This window comes from Lissotriton helveticus, chromosome 11 (genome assembly GCF_964261635.1).
Source record: "Lissotriton helveticus chromosome 11, aLisHel1.1, whole genome shotgun sequence".
Lineage (NCBI taxonomy): Eukaryota > Metazoa > Chordata > Amphibia > Caudata > Salamandridae > Lissotriton > Lissotriton helveticus.
In genome coordinates this window covers 61,663,937-61,676,313 of record NC_136072.1, presented here as the reverse complement: position 1 = coordinate 61,676,313, position 12,377 = coordinate 61,663,937, and the positions used below count along the sequence as shown (strand labels likewise).

The 12,377-nt window shown below is 44.8% G+C and overlaps 1 protein-coding gene across 1 annotated transcript in view; it reads right to left on the bottom strand.

Moving 5' to 3' along the window:
• LOC144790699 (cytochrome P450 2J2-like) overlaps positions 1-12,377 on the bottom strand; it is a 205,153-nt gene that overhangs the window by 127,364 nt on the left and 65,412 nt on the right. The window lies entirely within an intron of this gene.

Sequence of the window (12,377 nt, the reverse complement as noted above, 5' to 3'; positions counted from 1 at the left end):
AACCACAGCATTAGAAAAAAAAACGGGAATAAAAATTACACAAGCATACACTTTAGGGACACTCACGCAAAAACAAAAAACAAATGCAACTAAGATGGAAACAAATAAGCAGGAAAACAAGCGGAAAACATATGCATAATCATTTGATATAAGAGCATATAAATTCTTTTGAGTTTTTTGGGAGGCTTTAGTCTCTTACAAGAAGTGCAAAATTTCACAGGATCCGTTTCAACAGTGTTTGGTCTCCACCATAAATATCCTGAAGTACAAAAGATTTATGACTCTCAGACAAACTCAAATGACATTGCAAGCCACAAAAAAGATCTGATATATCTTCCAGGAATTATCTTTGGAGGGCATCGCTATGCACCATTTCTTCTCAAATGTTTTCGTCTGCTAGATCATCATCTATCAGCTCCCAAAATGATATCCTTTCTCCAAGTTTGTCCTAGTACTCATTATCTCAGTTATACTTCCTGGCAACAGCAATCTTGCTAAAATGCCAAACACAACCATCATCCAGTTTACCAGCATATGCCATCACTTTAATAATGTTCTTAGAGTTAAGTTACCTATTGCTTCCTTTGGGTATTTTTCTGCTCATCTTCACCAGTACCTACTGCCTAATCTTCAATGGTATATTGTTCCCAATCTGTTTGGCATCCTCATACGTTTTCCATCTAACTACATTGAACAAATCTTTTTTTCTTTATTGAACCTAGATTATTCTTAGAAAATTGGATATGTCGCCTAGGAGTTACTAAAGATATTATGCTGGTAGATTCTTGATTGGTGATTCCGTAAGCCCATAAAGTCTTCTCATCCTCAAAATCCCAATTCTTCCAATTCTTCCTCACATTACTAGCAAGCTGAACAATAGCCTTATTCATTTGATTCATGCTCACCACCACACCTATACCATTTCAGTGCTAAAGCGAGGTACATTTGTGTTTAATTCACGAGAGCCCAAAAAATTCTACCATTTCAAGAGCTTTAAATTGAGCTCCATTGTCAGCCAAGATGGCTGTGGGTCGCCCATTCTCTGAGTGTCAAGCATCTAGACTATCCTCAATTAGCGACAGAGACAGCCAGGGCAAAACACACTGCGACTCTCCATAGAATTTATGAGCTGGGTGACGCCACAGGTAAAATGCATGCATGGTTGGAGAGGCAGGAGATCTCCCAGCAATGGGTGTCCCTTATTGAGACGGATTAGGGCGACTTGGTGACGGACCCACAGCACAATGCTGAGGCATTTGCCTCCCATTTGACATCCATATACTCCTCCACAACCCACACCACCCTACAAGACTCAAGAGACCTCCTGGCCACTATTCCAGTGACTGTACTTATCCCAGAAGACAATGACTCTTTGGAGGGTGACCTCACAGAAGAGGAACTTGCGACTCCCATTAATGGAATTAAATCTGGCAAAGCCATGGGCCTCAACGGGCTATCAATAGAACTGTTTAAGTTATTATCCTCTAAGATAACGCCTGCTCCGCGGGCTATGTACTTGGAGAGTTATCAGACTGGATCGCTGTCCTCAGATTTATGCTGGCCTCCATTGTTGTCATACACAAGCTGGGCAAACCAGTAACGAGATGTGAGTCTTATCATCCCATCTCGTTGTTGACCGCGGAAGTTACAATCTTGGCCAAGGTATTGGCCAATCGTTTAATCCCATTTATTTGCAAGATCGTGGACCCTGACCAGTCGGGCTTTATGCCTGGCCATAACATGGCCCTTAACCTCCAAAGACTCCACAGGATGATGGGGAGAGTTCACACTATCTTGGAGGACGCTGCATTGCTGTCACTAGACGCTAAAATGGCGTTCAACACTATTGAGTGGCCCTATCTATTCGCACTCCTCGAGCGCCTGGAGTTCGGCTCCCATTTTATTCAATGGGTTAGGCTGTTGTATGCAGGTCCCACCGCTCAGGTGGTAGTCAACTAACATACCTCCCAACGCTTCCATTTAGAGAGGAGAACTAGGCAGGCTTGCCCCCTGTCACCCCTCATATTTGTTTTGCTACTGGAACCACTGGCGACCTGGGTCAGGGGCGACCCCATGATCAGGGGACTCAAGTGGACCGACCATCATGAGGACAGAATATTCCTCTTTGCCGATGACGTTCTGCTCTATGTTACAGCCCCTTTGGCCTCAATCCACAGAATCTTGCACATTTTTGCAATTTTTAGTGCCCATTCGGGATATACCATCAATTGGACAAAATCTGCTTTGTTTATGCTACAGGGCCCTATACTGCGGATGCCGAAAGATACCAATACCACTGTTGCTTCTGATGGTTTCCGCTATCTCGGGATATACATCACTCAACACCCAGTTCGCTTTTATGATGCCAACCTCAGAGTCCCATTGGCCAGGCTTCGTCAAGATGTATCACATTGGCGGACACTGCCCCTCACTTTGAACGGAAGAGCTGCATTGTTTAAAATGCTGGCTCTTCCCTGGTTTTTATCTGTGCTACAGAATACCCCCTATAGGGTCCCTGATGCCTATTTCATCAGTGTGAAAAGCGAGGTGAGAACTCTTCTGTGGAATGGGAAAAGCCCACGCATCGCGAAGCATAAATTGACCAGAGGGTGGTACGACTGCGGGATCACGCTACCTGACCTGAAACAATACTATTGGGCTTCCCAGTTAGCAGTAGTCAACCAATGGGTCTTTGTCCCGCCATCCGAGCCGTCATACCGCATGGACAGATGGGTCATGGATAAGGGAGGCTATCAACGAGCACTATATTCCAACCCAAAATGGCAACATCTTAGCGGCCCACCAGCTCACACAGTGACACTTTGGCACTATGCTACGAAATAACTTGGATGGCACAAGAAACTAACACTGCTCACTCCCCTATTGGAATCTGAACACCTCGGCAGGTTGAGCAGGTGCCCGGCTTTGACAAATGGGACCTAATTGGTATTTCCTTGGTGGTGGACCTTTGGAAATGTAACGCTATGGTTTCCTTCGCAGGTCTCCAAAAAGAATACCAGCTGGCAGAGTCCGAGACCTTCTGGTTTCTCCAAATACAACATGCACTCACCCCTGTCATCGCCAGCGAAGAGGCTTTGCCTGAGGCCCCCCACCCTTGGAGGATCGACTTCTGACTGACCCTCTGACATGCAAATCGATTTCACTCACCTATCGCAAACTGATAAACAATAAACACGACCCACTGGTGCGCCTCCAACAATTTTGGGAGACCGACTTAGGATACCTAGGTGATGATGACTGGCAGGAAGCCCTCTCCTCCCCCAGGGAAGTTGCCACCTCAATGCACCTATGCCTTATCCAACTTAAATTCCTGCACAGAATATATATATCAGCACATATACTGTTCAAGATGGGTAGTCTCCCGGATCCTGGGTGTCCTAGAGGGTGCACTGCTGAAGTTACTTTCTTCCATACGGTTTGAGAGTTTCCACAGCTCCAGTCCTACTGGATGAAAATTGTCTCTACACTAGCGAGGGTATGTGGGAAAACCATTGTTCCCTCTCCGCGTCTATGTCTACTAAATGTGTGGGAGGCCACAGACTTGACTCAAACAGAACGCACATGGGCGTCCCTGGGGTTTGTTCTTGCAAAGAGGAATATTGCTCAGGGGTGCGGGGTCGGGACCAACCCAGGTTTTCAAAATGGGCCAAAGATATGGACAATGCCATGGTTGCAGAAAAAGATGTATTCAAGCATAGAAGTTGTCCTGCCAAATAGGACCGCAAATGGGTGAATTGGAACACATCACGGGTTGGCATCTGCATATCTCCTTCCATTGAATTTCGGAAACATGCTTTGGACATTGACCTACCTACTGTTTAAAGTTGTATTGAGGCACGATTTGATATGTAAACATGCCTGTGAGGCTTCATTACTATGTGTTAATATTACGTGGTTGTGTGACCCACCATTGTACCATGACTTTTGTTCAATAAAAAGAGAATAAAAAAAAATAGATGGCTGTTGGTAGCCTTTCGCTTACCAACGCCAACCACCCAAAAACATAATGACACTCTCTGTGCCTACCATGTCAACAATCTCAATTTCAATCCACTTTGAATACAAATTAACAAGTACTGCTATGTACTTATAAATTCCATCCTCCCAAAGAACTAGTTCCCATCAACACCATTGCCAGGTTTTCCCACATGAAAGTATAACATTCTATATGACACAAGGGAAGCCTGAAAGTTTTGTATGTTTTATTTGGATCCTCAAACCCCATGAATTTTCTCACAACTCTCTCTGTTTGCAAATCAGTATCCGGTCTCCAAGCTCCTTGATCCTCCTCCTAGTCCTGGGAATGCCCATGTATCCTACATGACATAAAGCTATTATTGTTTCCTTTAACTGATGAGATCAGCCTCTTATAGCTCTGTAAAAGTGATCCATCCACACTCAATTCATTTAGGACTTTCCAAAAATCTCAGAGATTAGAATGTGTTTCACACTTTTCAGTCCAATCACACTTTAGACAATCTTTCACCTTTTTTTTTTTTTTTTTGAAAACCTTTATTGACGTAGAAGAGTACACCGCTATTCAGCCGAACATCCCGGGGGCACGGCAGCACGGTAAAGACACAGCCATATGGCATACAGCGATCACATTTCCGGATAAGTGAGGTTCAATTTGATTTTAAACAGGATGATATCAGGAACATAAAAAGCTGCACTATAACGTAAAGGAATGTGGGGACCAGGTGCCGAGCCGTAAAGTATAGTCATAGTATGGGCGGGCCAGACAAGAATTCTTGCAGGATTTTAAGACGATCACAAATAAGGCATGGGTACTTTGTCAAAGAACAGGATATACACGCATACAATTACTATAAATACCGATTAAACGCCCGCCCAGGTCTTACCTATAGCGCAACAACAGCTCAGACACAGAATACGACAAATCAATGAGAACTTAGAAACCAACACAATAAACTGATCCCAGACGCAGAAAAAGGAAAAAGGAAAGGGAAAACCAAAAGAGTGAAGAAAAAGGCCATAGGAACAAAAAGAGAAAAAATAAACCCCTCCCCCCAGCCCCCCACCCCGCACCCCTGCAGTTGGCTACGGCCTAACCCCCCAGCAGCGTGCCTGTCGCCCAGTATCTAAACCCGAAATATAGAAGAGAGAGGAAATATAGAAAGGAGGAGAAATATAAAGAAAGAAAAAAAAAAAAAACATTGAGGGGTCCCCAGTACGGGCTCCTGCCCCCCCCCCCCCACCGCCACGCAGCAATTCAAACACCTCAGCGCCGCTACCAAGATGTCAAAGGCGACAACCTAAAACAGGATAATGGTCACCACTCCAGTTCAAAAGTCGCACAATTAAGATGAGAACCCCCCGTGCAGCAACCCAATAAACTAATAGCCAACACTCAGCTCTAACCCACCCAGTCATAGTTGAGACACATCTCAATCCGCCCTGCGTAGGGTCAGACAAACAAAATACCAAAAATAATGCAGGCAGGTAAGTCCGACGGAAGGTAGGGAATCTTACAGCACACCAGAACACGACACTCTCAAAGGCCCTCCACAGCCCATCCGGCAGCTCCAAAGCAAACAATCAAGGTCCAGTCCAAAAAGAGCACAGTCATTGTGTTGCGAAAGAATGTGTCCACGGGACGATCCATAGCGGTACAAGCGGGAGACTTCCAAAATACCGACTCTCGCTTCTCAGCCACGGTGATAGTCACAGCGCCACTTCCACAGCAGTGTCTCCACCAATACCTGCAGGGGGGATGCCACAAGCGAAGACCCCGGAGATGATCCCGGCGTCGGGCTTTCCTTCATGTCGGATAGACCAAGATTAGAACACAGCGGCCACCCAATCCGGACCGTGAATTACTGGCAAACAATGGGGGGGGGGGCTTCTGATCCCCCCTCCCCAATTTTCAGTGCTCGCCACTATCACCACAGGCTGGTACGGCTCAGTGAAGGCGAGTGCATAAACCGGGGCCCCCAGCATAAGTGCCGCATAGATGTTCACCAACGCAACCACCTCGAGAAACAAAAAAGGGGGGGGGTTCTTAATACCAACGCCTCCATGTTGCACACAGTGTGGGTGCCATCTCCATTTCCCCGTAGAAGGTCACATATTCACCCCCAAGATCTCAAAGGCGCCATCAAAACTGATGCGGATCCATCGGCTCCGATCCCCTAGAGTGCGGGATACAAGCAGTTGCGCACTGGTTACACAGGCCATGTTAGGGAGACAATGAGCGGCGCCAAATATTCCTGGCCCACAAAGCAGCAATCGAGGGGGGGGGGGCCACGACATCCATAGATGGAGGGCAGGATGCAGAGAAACATCGGGCTCAACAGGGCGGGTGCCGAGAGTATATTCAGAGGTGGGTGGGCCTCCATAGTGGTAGACCGGCATCTTCCGGGTCCATGTGACCGCTGTTGTTCAACTCGCGGCCGGCAGCCGCATCACGCGGGGTCGCGGCTCCGGGGCTCATGAAGGCCGCAGTGTGCAGGAGGGCATATCTTCATCCTCAGGGCTCGGAAATCAGCCAGAGTCGCACCCGGAGGGGCAGCGCTCTCTCCGACGCTCGAAACCCCGGCAGCAGCGCGGAACAGATAGCGAGATCCGGCGGTAGGGGAAGAGGGCCGACGGAGCCGGGAGCCCGGGCGACCATCTTGGCCGCCGGTCTGGCTCCGCCCCCATCTTTCACCTTTTTAAATAATTTCTCGGAGTCATGTGCAGCCAGCCACTCCTTCTCTAAAACAGTCTTCTCACCGACTGAATAACAGAAATATAAACAGTACTCTGATCGCTCCAAATACCATCATCCAGCTTGCACATGGGAATAGACATTCTGCTAAGAAAATCAGAAGTCACATTCTTACCTCCTGTAGTGTACTTTACATCATGTTAGAAACCCTGAAGGTGCATTACAAATCTGGCAGTTCTAGAAGAAGCTTTAGTTAAACCATCCATGGTGAGTAATTTCATCAATGACTTGTGAGCAAGAGCTATGCAGAGTAGCTACTTTCCCATATCTGGGGATAACTTTTGACGAGGGAGGTACTTGGGGCCCCCAGTTAAAAAATAGAAACATTTCCCTCGCTAGATCAGCCTCTGCTTTACAGGGATTTGCAAAAAAACTGGTAGCAAGGCCAATAGCAACCTTGATAAAAATTTACAAAGCCAAATGTCTTGCTGTGGCCACTTATGGGAGTGCAATCTGGGGATACCGTTCCCCAGAAAACATCCAGATTACCGAGAATAAATTCTTGAGAGCTGTTCTCTCGGTTCCACAGTCCACTCCAACAAATACAATCCATAATGAACTTGGAGTAGGATATATTACAGATCAGATTAGAGTGGCTCCTGTTTTAACATGGTTAAAGACCTGGCTGAATCAAGAAATCCCCCTCAACCACAGTATTTTAAAAGACTGTCTGCAGCTAGACAGAGTTAACAAGATTCCCTGGCTAGCCTATATAAAAGACAGTCTTGTAAAACTAGGGAGACCAGAGCTCTTTTTTTCCCCGGCTTCTATAACAAGTAGGGCTATTACCCTGATCAAAGGTACGATGGGTGATCTGTTAAGTTTGGAGAGGGAACGAATGGAACTAGAGAAACCAACGGTGAGGGCTAGCATTATTTTGAGTACTCAGGCTGGCCCAGAATTGTATCTAACGACTGTAAATAAATCATATCACCGTTTTCTCTTAACGCGTTTTCGTTTGAACCTAATTCACCTACTCCTCGGACACTTCCCAACTTGGAGCACCCCAGAAAATGCGGCGCCGTGTTCCTGTGATAATTTTTCGACACAAAACACACTACATTTTGTGATGTTCTGTGAACACTACACGGCAGTAAGAATAAAATACTTGATCCCTATTCTAAAGGAGGCAGGGTTTATTCAGGTCAAACCAGCTCTCATGTTCTTACAGCTATTGCAGACCCCAAGGACTATGTTCCATGTCGCAAATTTTCTAGTGGGGGCTGTAAGGATAAAGAAGAGGAACTTGATTAATAATTCTTCCGTTATGATACTGCAATGAATGTTAAACTTTATTAATTATATCAGAGGAAAAGTGCACTTTATGATCTGTTCTCGTGTTTTTGGAAATAATATGAGATTATGACGACTGATTTTAATGACCTCTTTTTATGGTATTTTATCCTATTTTAACATGTTTTTAAATTATCTAATTTTGTATCTTTTGGTGTTGTTTTTGCTGTAACATTTGTATTGTGCTATTGTCTTTTTATGATATTAATTTATCGAAGTAAAGTATTTTGACTGACTGACTGACTTGTGAGTACTTCTTCGAGTGAATCCTTTACCTCAGAAGCATTTGTGGGACTATTCCACACCCAGGCTGAAGTCATCATTTCTCTCTCAATAACTGTGTATCTTTCTTCCATAGTGGATAATGATCACAACTTTGCTGCCATCTGTACTCATGTGAGTGAGCAGAGTGCCTAACCCTTTGCAGCTGACATCAGTTGTTCCAATTTTTTTAGTGCTGGGATCATATCCTTGCAGGTTCGGGCTTTACTAGTAGCTTCTCTTATGTCTTCAAAGGAAATCTGAAGATGATTCAGCCATTCATATTTGGACTTCTTCTTCAGTATGGACCTATTGTGAAATGTTTATCAGGAAACATTTAGACACGCTTCGAATAACACTCAGCCCTTCCGAGGTATGATCTGGGATTATCCTTGGAATATGCTGCTGGAGCCTTTCTTTTTTTTATTTTTATTTTTTACTTTTTTTATTGTAGTTTTCAAGAAACATCACAACCAAACTATGGTAGAGAAGCAAGAAGTTCCTTACATGTCCTATCCTGAGCGTTTATTTTGTTTTTAAACAAATAGTAAACATTCAGGGTCATTTTACATAAGTAAAGACAAAAAAAAGAAAAAGAAAAAAAAAGAAATTACAACTACCGTGGAGCAGTTTTAAGCAATAGGAGATAAGAATTCCCTTGACATCAGGTACAGAACAGCATTGTCCCGGTCCATTAATTTAAAGCCATCAATGTTACAGTTCTTGAATAGTACTCCGTGTTGAGGCATTTCAGTAGCATTTGTGTCATAGCCTTGTCGCCAGACACGTATGTCACATATGTAAATCCGCCTATCTCAGTCATTATCCATGGAGTGGGTTTGTAAATAATTTTTTAGGGGTTGCCAGATATCACATGGGCGCGAGGTGACGGGCAGGAGTGTGGCATAGATGTCACTTTATAGTGTTGCAGTAAATGAGATCATGGAGCCATGCTTGCACTGATGGGGCCTCATTTATGAGGCCATGCGTCACTTTTACGCCGCCGGTGCGTCACTTTTTGTGACGCACCAGCAGGGTAAATAATGTGCCTTGTTGCACCATATTTACAAAGTGACGCATCTAGGTAGATGCGTCACTTTGTAAACCCCTGCGCCACATTATACCTGCGCCAGGTATAATGTATGCAGGGGGGGGCGTTCCCCCGCAAAAAGCCTCGTAGAAGTCACGCAGTGAAATCTATGAGATTTCACTGCGTCACTTCTAGGACGCCGTTGCGTCAAAATCTTGCGCCTGCCTCACAGCAGGCGTAAGACTGACGCAAGCCCTTTCACACGGGGCTTGCCCCATGTGAAAGGATGCATTGCTGGAGTTGCGTCACTTTTGTGACATACTCCAGCAATGCGTCACTTTTGCGCTTACAGATACGTCAGAAATACGGACGTATCTGTAACACCTGCGACATGATGCGTCATACTGTAAATATGACGCATCAGGTATGTCGCAAGGAGTGCGCACTGAGAAGTGACGCATCGCTGCTTTCACGCAGCGATGCGTCACTTTCCATAAATGAGGCCCATGGTGTTTGTGCTCTGCCCCAAAGTAATGAAACATGCTGCTTGGCTATCGAAAGGCAATGGCAGAGAACATTCTAATATTTCTCTTCAGTGGCTTGACATAGCCCAAAAGAGCCATCAATGGTTTGAGGGGTATAGTAACATCCACCATGACAGATAGGTGTCTAAAAATATCCTCCCAGTATGTATTCACAGGAGTACAGTGCCAAGCCAGGTGTGCGAAGTCCGCTTCAGGCGTGCCACATCTCATACAAGCATGTGGAGTCGTTGGGCTCATTTTAGATAATAATTTTGGAGTAACTAACCCCCAGATTCATCATGCTCCTCTTTTGCGAGTCCTTAATAGCGATTATTAAGGAATCGCTATTAAAGACTCGCAAAACGGGATGCATGTAGTAATCGCAAAATTTTAGCGATTTCTACTGCTTCCTTATTTGCGATTCGCTGATTGCGAATCGCAAATAAGGAATGACTCCCCATTCATTCCTATGGGCCAAAGGCAATTAGCGAATCGCAAATAAGGAAGCGATTTCAAGGGTGCCAGGGTGCACCCCTGAAATGGTGATTTACACTGGTGTTGCGCACACACATGTCCAAAGGACATGTGTGTGTGTAACATCCAACTTAGAAAAATGCACTAAAGTGCATTTTTCTAAGTGTTCGCTATTTATCACGAAGTCAGACTTCGCGGTAAATAGCGGCCCAAAATTGTGAATTCGCAATTCTAAAATGGTTCATGAATTACATTTAAGGAATCTCAAATAGAGATTCCTTAAATGCAATTCCTCGCAATTTAGCGATTTCAACTTTTGCGATTTTTGCATTTGGGATGATGAATCCCAATTGCAAAAAAAGCGCTCGCAAAGGGCCAGATTAGCAGAATCTTGCCCTTTGCGAGACAATTTTTGCTTCATGAATCTGGCTGATAGACTCTGTGTAAATATTTGAAATGTAACAATTTGTGTCTGTAATTACTAGAGACATATCGTATCTGAGGGCGACAGTAACACCAAATATCATTGGTGATAGTGATACCCAAGTCCTGTTCCCAAGATGTGTGTGCTTTAATGTCAACTGGTGGGCGAAGGGAGAGAGCTAAATGGTCAATGTGCAAAACTAAATGGGCGTTATTTGTTGAGGTTATGACAAGTGGCAGAATATTATCTGGTTCAGTTGATATATCTGGCAGTGTCTTTAATAAAGAGTTACGAACTCTGTGAATCAGGAAGCTGTCCATGTACGTAGCAGCTCAATGAGCAGTTAACTCGGCTGTCGAGCATGGTGTAGATTAACAAAACATATCACTCATTTTATGTAGTCGAGCTTTCAGTAGTGTTCTCTTAGTTAGCGTTTCCATAGTAGGGGTATTGACGGGTTATCTGCCAATGGTAGGTGCGGTGAGTATAGACATGTGTAGCGTAGATATCTCAGCAGTTTGGTCCATGCCCAACATGTTGTGGAGACTGTTTGAATTTCCTTGGGGTTTCGTGGGAGTCCCTGGGGCAATAGTGTCGATACTGAGCGGGGGTATATCTGTGATCTATCAGGTTTTAAATATTGCAATCTTGCGTCTGGATGATACCAGTAGTATGTAAAGTGGACTTGAGCCACCAAATAGTATAGATAAAAATCAAGGACCCCAAATCCCCCTCGTTCAAATGGCATGGTTAATGTGGTCCAGGTCCTTGCGCTTGTTTACCCGCCCAAACTAGTCGCATTAGGAACGAACGGAGTGTATGAAAAAAAGTAATTGGCAATACTATGGGGATGTTTAAAAAGCGGTACAAAAAACGAGGTAGCACCTCCATTTTTATAAAAGTAATCCTACCTGCCATAGAGAGTGGCAGCTTGGTCCAATTATTAATTTGTGTGTCGAGCCTCTTAATTGCAGGTCCATAGTTTAAGCAGATAACTTCGAGGGCACTACATTGGAGATAGATGCCCAGATATTTAGGTGGGTCAGTGCACCATCTCAAAGGAAATGCGAGATCACCCGTAATAGTGGCAGGAGTCAATGGGAATATTTCAGGCTTGGTCCAGTTAATGACCAAGCCCGAATGCACCCCAAAGCAGACTACCTCTCGCACTAAAGGGGGCAGATTCTCCATAGGTTTACGCACAAACAACATCACGTCATCTGTGTTAAAAGACGTGATGAGTGGGCCAGTATGTAATTGCAGTTCATGGTGTAAATGCTGTTCCTGAATATGACGAGCAAACGGGTCCATAGCTATTATGAATAGGAGGCATGAGAGTAGGCATCCTTGCCTGGTGCCTCGGGTCAAACCAAATTGTGGGATGGGCATACCGGTTACTCTGAGATGGGCAACGGGGGAAGAGTATAATAAGCTAACCAAATTTAAAAAACCAATGCTGATACCTAATTTCTACGTAACGGCATACAAAAAGGCCATTCTAAAGAATCAAAGAATCAAATGCCTTCTCGGCGTCCAGCATTACTGCTGCCGCCGGCAGGGCAGGCTCCATTTGGTTTATCACCGAAAAAACAGCACCAAGGTTTAGCGTCGTAGATCGTC